This window comes from Sapajus apella, unplaced genomic scaffold (assembly GCF_009761245.1).
Source record: "Sapajus apella isolate SASKATOON/1434 unplaced genomic scaffold, GSC_monkey_1.0 scaffold9, whole genome shotgun sequence".
Taxonomy (NCBI): Eukaryota; Metazoa; Chordata; class Mammalia; order Primates; family Cebidae; genus Sapajus; species Sapajus apella.
Window position 1 is genome coordinate 33,862,949 of NW_022436949.1, and position 12,659 is coordinate 33,875,607.

The window sequence follows — 12,659 nt, forward strand, 5'->3', positions numbered from 1 at the left end:
AACATATTTTCTCTGGCTCTAGAATTCTATGTTGATAGATTTTTATTTTTGGTAATTTAAAGATCTCACTCCACTGTGTTCTGGTCTGCACAGTTTGGGATAAGAATTCTGCTATCATTTTTATTTCTCTTCCTTTTTATATATGTTTTCCCCACTGAGTTCCAACAGGATATTTTGTTTATTATTGGCTTTCATCGACTTAATTAGAACACAGTTAAGCAAATGTGTGCATGAGTGTATGTATATGAACTTGGTATTTGTTTCATTTTTTTTATTGTGCACCTGTGTACACATTGTGTATCTACCCTATTTTCAATGTGATGCTTTTTACGTTTTCCATTTTTCTTATAATAATTCCCATCGGCTCATGAATGAATGTTATCCACCTTTCCAGTAGTCCCGTAATATATTAATTATAATTACTTTAATCCCCTTCTCATAGTATATAATACCAAAATCTGTATTATTACTGTTTCTGGTTGTATTGACTGCTTTTTTTCTTGAAAACAGGTAGTATATGCATATATGACCAGGTGATGGACATTGGTTGATAAAATTACACCAAAAACTGAGGTAAACAATACATATGCCAAGAAAATGTATAGTTTCTTTCTGTTGATATGGGGAGCTGAGTCCTTCTATTTTGTAGTTGAGCTAGGTTTCAGTTTATTATTGCTTGAGTTACCTTAAATGCACCACAGACCTCAAATTTCTCCAGTGGTAGACAGCTGCTACTTCAGAACAGAGTGACATTTGAAGTGCAAGACCATTTTTTTCTCAGTGCTAAGCTCTAATTTCAGCAAGACTGAATTCCTGCATCGAAGATGGTGGTCTCCCCAAGCCGATTTGCATTTCTTCTGTCCATGTATGAAATGCTGGAGCTTGTCACTTATAGAAGGGCATTTCCATGTGATCTTCAGGGATGAGTTTTTCTCAGCATCCTTACACATCCACTATGGAAGGTGAATTCTGCCTTGTGTTACCAGCAACCTATGTTCAAGTCTGTTTCCTGCCTCCTTTCTTGTGGCCGTGGGTCACTGCCCCTGGCCCAGAAGCAAAGAGTTTTGTGTAGCACCAGTGATGATGAAAGACCATGCATAGGTTTTCTTCCCTTCACTTAGCTGACCCTGGCTTTTGTCTGGGACTTCTGCTGTGGCAATTTCTTACCCATCTCCCGATACAGATAACTTTTGCTTTTACCGCTAGCACACTGGCAAAATTTACCAGGAACGGATTGGGCGGCGGGGTGGGGGGGATGGTGATGATTGACAGTGAAAGAATTTCTACTTTTAACCTGGTGGCAGATGCTTTTCCCTTTGTATGGAAGAAGGCCTTAGTAGATGGCACCCATGCTGAAGCAAAAACTAACCATCATTTATGCACATGCCCCTTTGAGAGTTCTCTTCAGTCTCCCAAAATGAACCAAAATTTTGTTATGAGCATCTGATGGAAGCCTATGGAGGAGCTGACAAGAGGCTGAAAGCACTCTTCATCTTTGTGACTACCTAGAATTCTAAACCATCACACAAGTCCCTGACCATCAAGTTTCTGTTATTTATATGCTTATTCTAGTTTTCTTCTTACCCACCCAATGGCTACCACCTTTTCCTCCCATACTCTTCCAAAGGCAAAATCTACTTCTGTGTCCTTCCTTTCCTATGAGAAACTTGTCATCATCTGGAGTATAACTTTATAGATTGTCTGTGTTTCAAATAAAAAGTGGGGGAAGAAAATTTGAAAATAAAGTTGGAAATCACGGATATCCTCCTCTAATATAAGAATAGCAATATGAATCATATATATATACATATATATATATGTCTACATCTTTAATTATGAGTAGTTACAAAGTATATATAAAGAAGCTTTTAATCAGAAAGAATCTACTGGTAGTTTTCCCCCTTTTTTCCCCTGTCTTGGTCATGGAATAAAATTTACCATCTCTTTATTCTCCATCGGGAATTCTAAATCATTAACACAAACGCATTCATTTTTAAGAAGGAAGCAACACTGAAATGGTTATGGATATTTAAAGAAAACTTTTCTGAAGCTAAAAAGTGAAGATGCCTATCATTTATGAAAAAAGTACCCAGTAGGCCTCCATGCTGATCAGAGATAAAATATTTCGTGCAATGAGTAAACAGAATGCTTAACTGTGGGAGGTCAGTAATATTGTGCACATGTCCCCAGAGGTGATGAAAGTGTTTTGTAGAGGAAGAAAATAAATCTGTATCCAATTCTTTACTCTCAATAAGTTGATAAAACAAAAACTTAGTTGAGCTAAAAGTAAGGAAATAAGACTAAAGCAATAAAAATGTAACCTCCACATAAAGTGGGGAAAAATAGCAGGCAGATTTATTAAAGTATGCAGCAGTCCTTCTAGGGAAGGGTTAAAGGCCTGACCTTCTGAATCTTTAAAAAGGGCCCACAGCATAAAGAGACATGGTAAAAAAGACTAGCACTCATTGCTGAACAGGCTAAAATTTTAGGTATTTTTAATACTTTTGAAAGCAGTGATAATACATAAATTTCATAGCAAGTATATTGGAAAAATAATTTATTAGGATTAAATAATTAAAACTATATAAATGTCATAAATGTTGAGTATAATTACATGTTCTTCCAATGAAATATATATTAAAAAAGGAAAGTTCTATTTATACTAGTACACAAAAAAAGTAAATCACAAATATAGGAAACCTTACTAAATTCAATTTTAAAAATTCTTAGTAGTTAATATCAAGAACAGGCAGTCAGCAAAAAATAAATACTAATCAGATAATAATAATATGATAAATATAGCATACACTGTAACTAAGAGAAGCCAATATTTACTGGATAATTATTATATACCAAACTCTCTGGTACTTACTTTATAAATATTATTTCATTGAAATCACCCAATGACCAAATGAGATAAATAATACTGCTCACATTATGTAGATGTAAAAACTTAGGTAGATTCACTTGGCCATGTTCACATAGATGTAAAGTATTTGTGCAGTATAACAAGATCAAAACCTAGGGCTGTGTATCTTAAATCAGCACTTCTCAAAATTTAATTTGCATTTGAATCAACCAGGGATCTTGTTAAAATGCAGATTATGATTTAGTGTATCTGGGTTGGGGCTCAGGATTCTGTGTTTCTAACAAGCTCCCCGGTGATGTTGTTGTTGCCTGTTCAATAACTACACTGTGATTAACAAGGCTATAGAATATTACCATTTACTACTAAAATATACTACCTCATATATGGATATCAATTGAATTAATAAAAAATAAAAAGAGAGGTAATTTATGATATTTATGTATGTACAATTATTATGAGTTTGTAGCTGTTGGATGGTAAGGTTGAAATAAGGAATTATATGTAAGATAAAGAGAGATTAAATTGGTATAAGTACTTTTGAAACAGTGTTGCAAAAACTTTGACAATTTGAAATGCAAAAATCCTTTGCATCCAATTGCATGTCTACATGCATTTCAAAAAAATAGATTCTCCCATGTGCTCAAATATATATATTTTTTAAAGTATTTCAGTATTATTTTTAATAGCCAAAAAGTGGAATTCTTCAGAGTATTCAACAGTAAGAGAATAAATAAAACAGAGTTAAGTGTATCCAATGGAACATTGGACCGGATCTAAAAAGATGACACGTATCAAAATGACATGTGGAAAAAACTCTCTGGCTGGGCACCTGTAATCCCAGAACTCTGAGAGGCCGAGGCAGGTGGATCACCTGAGGTCAGGAGTTCGAGACCAGCCTGATCAACATGGCAAAACTTCGTCTCTATTAAAACTACAAATATTTAGTCAGGCATGGCAGGCACCTATAATCCCAGCTACTTGGAAGGCTGAGGCAGGAGATTCATTTGAACCTGGGAGGTGGAGGTTGCAGTGAACTGAATTCATAGTGGACTCCAGCCTGGGCAACAGAGTGAGACTGTCAAAAAAAAAAAAAAAAATTCAAACAAAACAAAAAAACCTCCATTTATTTTGTAAGCCCAGTGAAGGTAGGAACAGTTTTGTTCATGTCTATAACATTCACACAAATAGCCATGTCTTTTACAAAGCAGGTGATTAAAACAATAATTTTTGCTGTATTAATGAATATATAACTTGTATGATATACTATTGAATGAAAAAATTATATAATAGTATTCATAGGGTTTTAAGGGCAGGATTCTATCAAAAAGTTAGCATGTGAATTTTTAGATCCCAGTGATTTTTTTATTGTGGTGATAAATTACATTACCTGAAATTTCCCATCTTTACCCTTTTCAAGTGTATAGTTCAGTAGTCTTAAGTACATCCACAATGTTGTGCAAAATATCTCCAGGACTTCATCTTGTAGATCCAAAAAACAACTCCAGTCTCTTTTAAAGAAAAGATTTCAAGCTACTGTGTTGACACAAAGATAAATTTTCTTCTAGACTTTCTCCACATATTTCAATCATACATTTAACTTTGTGTAGCCAAAAATAGCCTCAAGACTTGCCCTTTGTCATTTTTGGGGGGGTCTACTTTGTTTAATGAGGTTCCCCAAAATGTGGGTATAACCAAAGTGAATTAAACATTATCATACTGGTTTATATCAGTATCTGGTTCTGCATATCCATTTCACAATATTAAACTGTAAAATGATGAGGCAATTTGGGGATTAAGAAGGGAGATAAAACCAGAAGAAAATGTTGTGATTTGTATTCCAAATCAGTTCTCATAGTATGTGCTCACAGTAATGACTATTTTCATTCTTCAGTATTGCTGACATTTAGTTGTAAATTAAGTAGAACCTGCTCAAAATTTCAAAGAAGCTAAGTTATGGGTCCAGACTTTAAAGGTTTTTGATACAATTCATACAATGTGCACCTACAATGCTTTATTTCTCATTTCTAGAATATGTAAATATGTCCATTTCTTGAGGTTCAATCAGAAACAACTTATTTTATCTTTTAGGCTTTGAATTAGTCACTGGAATACATAAATACTGAGCTGTCCCCAAATCCCTGGGACCCATAACTCCAGCCACAAGTCTCAGTTTTTCAGGACTAACATTGAGTCCTAAAATTTTATCTTCTCCTGAAATGACTTTACCAATAATTTGAAGAAGTTATTCCAGGCTAACCACTAACACATAGTACAGCCAGTTCTCTTGTACAACTAGAACTGATTTTTTTATTCATCCTATTATCAATCTTGTCAAGTTTCTTTTTCATGTACTGAAACCTGATGGTATTAGAGCTGTACTTTTCACAGAGAGGTACCTTACAGGGGAGTCATATAATAGGTATAGTTTATAGACTGATGGTATAGTCTAGAGAGCTTGTGATGTCAGATGTACTCATGGCCAAAGTGGTTGACTCCACACCAAACCCTGATTGATAATTATGTTCCTATTGGTAGGGAGGACACTGTGGATACAGGCTATCCATACTGCCCTCTGCAGATATTATTCACAGTTAACATGGAAGTCCTTTCCTCATTTTCTTATGTTTTCTATGGCTTTATATTATATCATCTCTTTGAACAATTATTTATAAAATGAGCAAATTATCAGTACATTTCTAAAGCTTGTATGTCAGGTACAAAGAAAAAGAGGATACATTTTAACTTTCTTCTGAATTTTTAACAATATAGATTACTTTAGAAGAATAATAGAACACACAAATATTAACTGGAATAACATGGTTGCAAATTTTTACATGAAAGATTTACAACTGAAGCAATAGAAAACATAAATAATATTAAAACTACAACAACAACAAAACTCACAAGAGTTTGCAAACTAAAAACAAATTAGGCAAACCAATCTAGAGAACACAATTTGACAGTATACTTTAAGAAGGTAATTCTTCAGGTGTAATCTAGGGTCCAGTGGCATCATCAGGACAAGAAAGACTTTCAGAACTGCTAATTCTAAGGCCCACTGTAGGCTGACTGAATACAACAGGGTGAGGCTCACCAGTCGGTGTTTTAAAGACCCATCTAGAAGATATATGATACGGGTTGTGAATCTCTCCTAAACATTATAGTGTAAAATAGAGTAAAGCATTCACAACTCTTTCATCAGTGCCAAGTATTCTTAACTGAAGAGAAAAAGAAACTAAAAATAAAATGCACCAACTATGTATTTTCTTTTAAAGCCCAAGTACATTTTTAAGTGTACCTGGGCTAATTTAGTCTTACCTAATTTAGTCTTTGTTCTCAAATTTCAGTAGCTCAATTTGTAGCTTTGATAATAGTTCCATGAAGTTTACTGTGTATTTATACATGCACTTAAACTGAGTGTTCAATGATCATAGTTTGTCAAAGTTAATTGTGACACCGGGAATTTCTATTTCAATGCTCATCACTTATGAGGCTGCAGGTGTGACTGGTTTCTGACTGTGCTGCAATACAGAGTGTCCTCCGCTCTCCAGCTGAGCCCAAGATGCTGCCAATACAGGTACAGAAAAGGGTTATTGTGTGAAACTAATTTCAGGTATCTTTGTAAGGCAGTGATTTTTTTCCCATAAAGTGGCTAATTATGAATACTATGACACAACTGATACCCTTCATGCTGTTGCCTTGCTTCTATTCTTGTGACTGTATAAGTACCAGTACCGCTGGTGGGAATTCGACATGGGGAATCTGGATGACTGGAAGGAAATGCAACATTTGAACTAAAATGTCCATGAAATTGCTGTAAAGGCTAATTTGGGAATGGGCAATTTCAGGCAAATGTTGGGAATGCAAAAACATTTTTTTGTGCTAGTATTACTATAATGGAACTTATGTAACAGAACTAGGATAGGATTTGAGAAGCATACATGAAAAATATTTTTCTATATCATATATAGGCAGTCAAGTTATCATTTAAAACTTAGATAGGCAGTGATGGTATTTATTTAAGTGAATATAATTTTGCGGGGTAAAAATGTAATTTTTTGTATGCATGTTTTTGCACTCATAAAATGTATAATCCCAACTTTCTTTTTTTATGATATATGCTTTCATGTTTCCTTTGGGCATCTCACTGGCATTCACAGTGACAACAGTGGTTGCTTTGCTCCATTTTTTGGTCTCATAATTTAATTTAAAAGTACATCTTATGAATATGTGAGATAGCCAGCTGGGGCTATATTTATAATTTTTTTAATGATGCAGCCCTATTCAGTGCTAATTGGCTTATGCAATAACTAAACTATTACCATATTGCAGCACAAGGATTTCATTGAAATATAGAACCAACTACTATATTAAAGTTGAACCCAATGATATACTAAGGCTTGCTACACAAAAGTTGCCTGCAGAGCATCATCATTTGTGAGATCATCAGAAATGCATAATCTCAGGAACTACTGCAGAACAGCTGAAAGGAATCTGTATTCAACAAGGTTCCAATTTATTAATATGCTCATCAAAATTTGAAAAGCACCATCCTGGCAGGGGAGAATTAAACAATTTTGGGTTTATTAGGCACATTGTTCTTTGTCATAAAAAATGAACATGCACTTAGATATGCTAGGTTTAAGTAGTCATTTTGGGGATTAAAATTACATTATTCTGTCCTCACACTGCTAATAAAGACATACCTAAGCCTGGGTAATTTATAAAGAAAAAGAGGTTTAATGGACTCACAGTTCCACATGATGGGCAGGCCTCACAATCGTGGTAGAAGATGAAAGGCATAGCTTACATGGCAGCAGGAAAGAGAGAGAGTGTGTGCAGGGAACTCCCTTTTATAAAACCATCTCCTGAGTTCAGATGGTTTTATAAAAGAACAAGAACAGCATGGGAAAGACCCACATTCATGATTCAACTATTTCCCACCAGGACCCTCCTACGACATGTGGGGATTATGGGAGCTACAATTTAAGATTCAGGTTGGGACACAGTCAAACCATATTTTTCCCTGGCCCCTCCCAAATCTCATGTCTTCACATTTCAAAACCAATCATGCCTTCCCAATAGTCCCTAAAAGTCTTAACTCATTTCAGCATTAACTCAGAAGTCCACAGTCCAAAGTCTCATCTTAGACAAAGCAAGTCCTTTTCGGCTACAAGCCTATAAAATCAGAAGCAAGTTAGTTACTCCTAGATACAATGGGGGAACAGGCATTGGATAAAAACGTCCATTCCAAATGGGAGAAATTGGCCAAAATGAAGGGCTAAAGGCCCTAGGCTAGTCTGAAATCTGGTAGGGCAGTTACATATTAAAGCTCCAAATAATCTCCTTTTATTCCATGTTTCAAGTCCAGGTCACGCTGTTTCAAGAGGTGGGTTCTCACAGCCTTGGGCAGCTCCACCCCTGTGGCTTTGCAGTGTACAGCTGCTCTCCTCTCTGCTTTCACAAGTTGGCATTGAGTGTCTTCGGCTTTTCCAGGTGCACAGTGCAAGCTGTCAGTGGATCTACCATTCTATGGTCTGGAGGCCCGTGGCACTCTTCTCATTGCTCCACTATGTAGTGCCCCAGTAGGGACTCTGTGTGGGGCTCTGACTCCACATTTCCCTTCCATACTGCCCCAGCAGAGCTTCTTCATGAAGGTTCTGTCCCTGCAGCACACCTCTGCAGTACCTAAACCTCAATTCTTGACTTTTGCACACTGGCAGGCTCAACAACATGTAGAAGTTGCCAAGGTTTGGGGCTCTGAAGCAATGGCCCAAGGTGTACTTTGGTCCCTTTTAGCCCAGGCTAGAGCAGCTGGGATGCTGCAGACAGCAGGGGGGTCCCTGAATTCAGCCCCACTAAACAATTTTTCCCTCCTAAGCTCTAGTCCAGTGATGGAAGGGGCTGCTGAGAAAACTCTCCGATATGCCTTGCAGACATTTTCCCTATTATCTTGGTGATTAACATTCAGCTGCTTGTTACTTATATAAATTTCTGCAGTCAGCATGAATTTCTCCCCAGAAAGTGAACTTTTATTTTCTATTCCATCATCAGGCTGCAAATTTTCCAAACTTTTATGGTCTGCTTCCTTTTGAATGCTTTGCGACTTAGAATTCTTCCCCCAGATACCCTAAATCATCTCTCTCAAGTTCAAAGTTCCACAAAATGCTGCCAGTCTCTTCACTTAGCAAGGGTGAGCTTTACTCCAATTCCCAACAAGTTCCTCATCTCCATCTGAAACCACCTCTGCCTGGACTTTGTTGTCCATATTATTATCAGCGTTTTTGTCAAAGCCATTCAACAAGTCTCTAGGAAGTTCCAAACTTTCCTACCCTTGCCTATCTTCTTCGGAGCCTTCCAAACAGTTCCAACCTCTGCCTGTTACCCATTTCCAAAGTCGCTTCCACATTTTTAGGTAACATTATAGCAGGCCCCGACTCCTGGTACCAATTTACTGTATTAGTCTGTTCTCACACTGCTAATAAAGACATACCTGAGACAAGAGTATAAAGGAAAAGAGGTTTAATGTACTCACAGTTCCACATGGGTAGGAAGGCCTCACAATCATGGCAGAAAGCAAAAGGCACATTTTACATGGCAGCAGGCAAGAGAAAGAACATGTACAGGAGAAACCTCTTTATAAAACCATCAGATCTCATTAGACTTATTCACTATCATGAGAACAGCATGGGAAAGTCTCACCCTCATGATTCAATTATCTTTCACTGGGTCCCTCCCATGACAGATGGGAATTATTGGAGTTACAATTTGCGATTTTCGTGGGGAAACAGCCAAATCATATCAAAAATGTTCATAATTTATTATAACATCAGTATGATGTTATATTTCCTACAAGTATATAACAAATCCTTTGTTTTTATATCTCTATTATGTAAAAATCACTTTAATAGTTATTTAACATTAAACAAGCTGCTTAATTTTCTCATCTGTAATAGGGAAACAACAGTGATACTTCCATTGCAAGGTTGTGAGAATTATAGAAAGTTTACATGGAAAATGCTTTTAAATTTTTTTTATTTTTACTTGTTATATTGAGTCAGAGTCTCACTGTGTCACCCAGGACAGAGTGAAGTGATTTGAACAGGGCTCATTCCAACAGTGACTTGACCTGTTGGTCTCAAACGATAGTTTCATCGCAGCCTCTGGAGTAGCTGGGACCACAGGGACATGTCACCATGCTCAGCTACTTATATTTATTTGTTTGTTTGTTTGTTTGTTTGTTTTTCCCATTTAGAGTCAGGGTTTCACCATTTTGCCCAGGCTGGTTTTGAACCCTTGGGCTCATGCAATTCACTCTCCTCAGCCTTCCAAGTGTTGGGACTACATAAGTGAGCTACCATGACTGGCTATAAAATACTTAAGAGTGTCAGATACATAGGCACTCATTAATTGTTTACTCTTAGTAAAAGTAAAGAGTATTTTTTTTTATATTAGGTCCAAAAAGATGGTTTTTATTCTTCAGAACAATGGACAGGAAGGATGGAACCAATGTAGGTGAACGAATGAGTGTCAGTTTTTAACTGCTATGGAGAACACTGGCCATTTTCTTGGCTTTGATTCTTCATAATACTCCTTCTTCCTTGTGTGAGCAAAACAAAATGAGGCCAGGCAAATTGAGTATCTCTGGTAACTGTAGGTTATAAGAAGTCTATGATCATAGGCTTGAGATAAATGCACCTGTTGCCCCTGAGGCTGGCATAGCTCAGCCAAGTTCATCCAGAGCAGCAGAAGGCATCAATAGCAGTACCCACGCACTATTTTGTAGCATCCTCATCAAAGAGATCTGGCACACTTCCAGAAAGGGAGCTGGTGGGATCAAAGATAAAACATGAAAGAAACAGAACTTTCTCAAGGGTCTCTCTCTCTCCCTCTCTCTGTCTCTCTCTCTCTCTCTGTCTGTCTCTCTCTCTCTCTCTCTCACTCTCTCCTCTCTCTCTCATATAAAAAGAATTTATAGAAAGAATGATGTACTTAAAAACAAATGGCCAGAGGGGATGAATTTCACTTGGTATTCTAGCCACTCTGAATATTGGAATATCTCTTGATTTTTAAAATAGTATGTTTTTACTTAGGACTTTTTTTTTTTTCAGAAGATTACTTAGGATCAAATTTCTAGAAACATGATGATTTTAGGATAAGTGTATTCCTTGCTTAAATGTAATACCAGATAAGAAGTACAGACTGAACCTTCCCTGAAAAGGCAATTTCAGATAATGTTTCACAGAGAATTAAAATGAATCAGTGTAGCATTGCTTTTCTCTTTAAAATAATGAAATAGAAAAAAGACACAACTAAAAATGACCTTTTGAAAATGAAGAAACACTTTTAAATTTTCCATGTGGAAAGTGGCAGAAGTTTATGACATAATTTATGGAATATACAAGACTGTATACATATCCAAAGTTAATACTAATAATGATAACGATCACATTAGAAACTAATGCTATTTTTATATGTGGCTTTTGTAAATTACAAATGACTGGATGTATTGCTTCTGAGGTTAACAACAAACTACAAGATACATATTATTAATATCAAGTAATATCATTTCTTTTTTAAAGATCAGGAATGTAACGTTCAGAACGTTCAGAGATGTTTTGTAACTTCCTCCAGGATACAGATAGAGTGGTATTAAAAGATCACAAGATTGGTCATTCTCATTAGTCTACATCATCCTCTTGTCTTAAGCCAGGCCAAATAAACTTCTTTAAGAACAACATTTCTACTTTTCCCGAAATGATGCTGCTGCACTGTCCTACATTAACCCTCAGAGCCTTCACTGCACTGTTTATAGTATACATAAGCATTCAGCCTAGCTATGTAAGTGTTACTCTAATGTCCCCACACTTTAAAAGCTTATGCTCCAGAAATTCACCATGTAAACAATAAACAACTTTAGACATTCTCACTTGTTGGAAAACTATTTCCCTAGAAAAAAATAAAATTCCTATTTCTCTTAGCATTACCTATATAATAGGGTAGGAGTATTTCTAACAACATGTATTGTCTCTACACATCAGAGATGATGTGATGATCTTCAATGTTTTTTCTTCTGAAAAATCTGTCTCCATGGCATATAAATATTGGTGCTTGATATATATTGTTAATAATTAAGATAAATGACCTTATAAATTTTCGTTCTTTAGAGGTACACAGCACTGCTGAGAAGGTGATCTTCCAGCAAAATAAATAAAAGGCAAGTGAATGGAAGGAGAATTTATATTTCCTCTGAATCGGAGACTGTATCACAATTTTTGTTCTCTTCCAGATAAAAAGGGACGGCTAGTCCATTATGCTTAAATAGACCTTGAATTTGTCAGATGTAAGCAATGAAATTACCATTTTCATCAAAAAGATTAAATATAATTGTTTTTAACTTCTTGCTAAAAAAAGTTCAGGGCAGCTATCTTCCAAAATGTATAGAAAGTTTTCATACAAATCATTTTGTATCTTCTCTCAGTTAATACTTTGTGACTTTTTTCCCCAAATTTTTTCCTTGTAATATCTTATTTTAAATCACATTATTCCTGCATTTTAAAAAATTCAGAATCCACGTTAGCAAAAAGATTCATAATGAACTCAAGTAAACTTGAATGCCAAAGAAAATAGAATTTATTACCATTTTGGACAACATTCACAACATAGAACATGTGATTTTTGAAGGTAGGAGGAAAATACCCTCCTCCTTTATAAAAGGAAATAGAAAAAGATATATTGGTAGGCATGGTGGCTCATACCTGTAATCCTAGCACTTTGGGAGGCCAAGGAT

At 35.9% G+C, this 12,659-nt stretch overlaps 1 long non-coding RNA gene across 1 annotated transcript; it reads left to right on the forward strand.

Annotated features, from left to right (window-relative positions):
- The first annotated feature begins 508 nt into the window (after nucleotides 1-508).
- LOC116551348 lies at nucleotides 509-12,087 on the forward strand. Its single transcript, XR_004268870.1, has 4 exons — nucleotides 509-573; nucleotides 6,369-6,446; nucleotides 10,325-10,384; nucleotides 12,037-12,087. It is a non-coding gene; the product is annotated as an uncharacterized LOC116551348 (long non-coding RNA).
- Nucleotides 12,088-12,659: the final 572 nt, after the last annotated feature.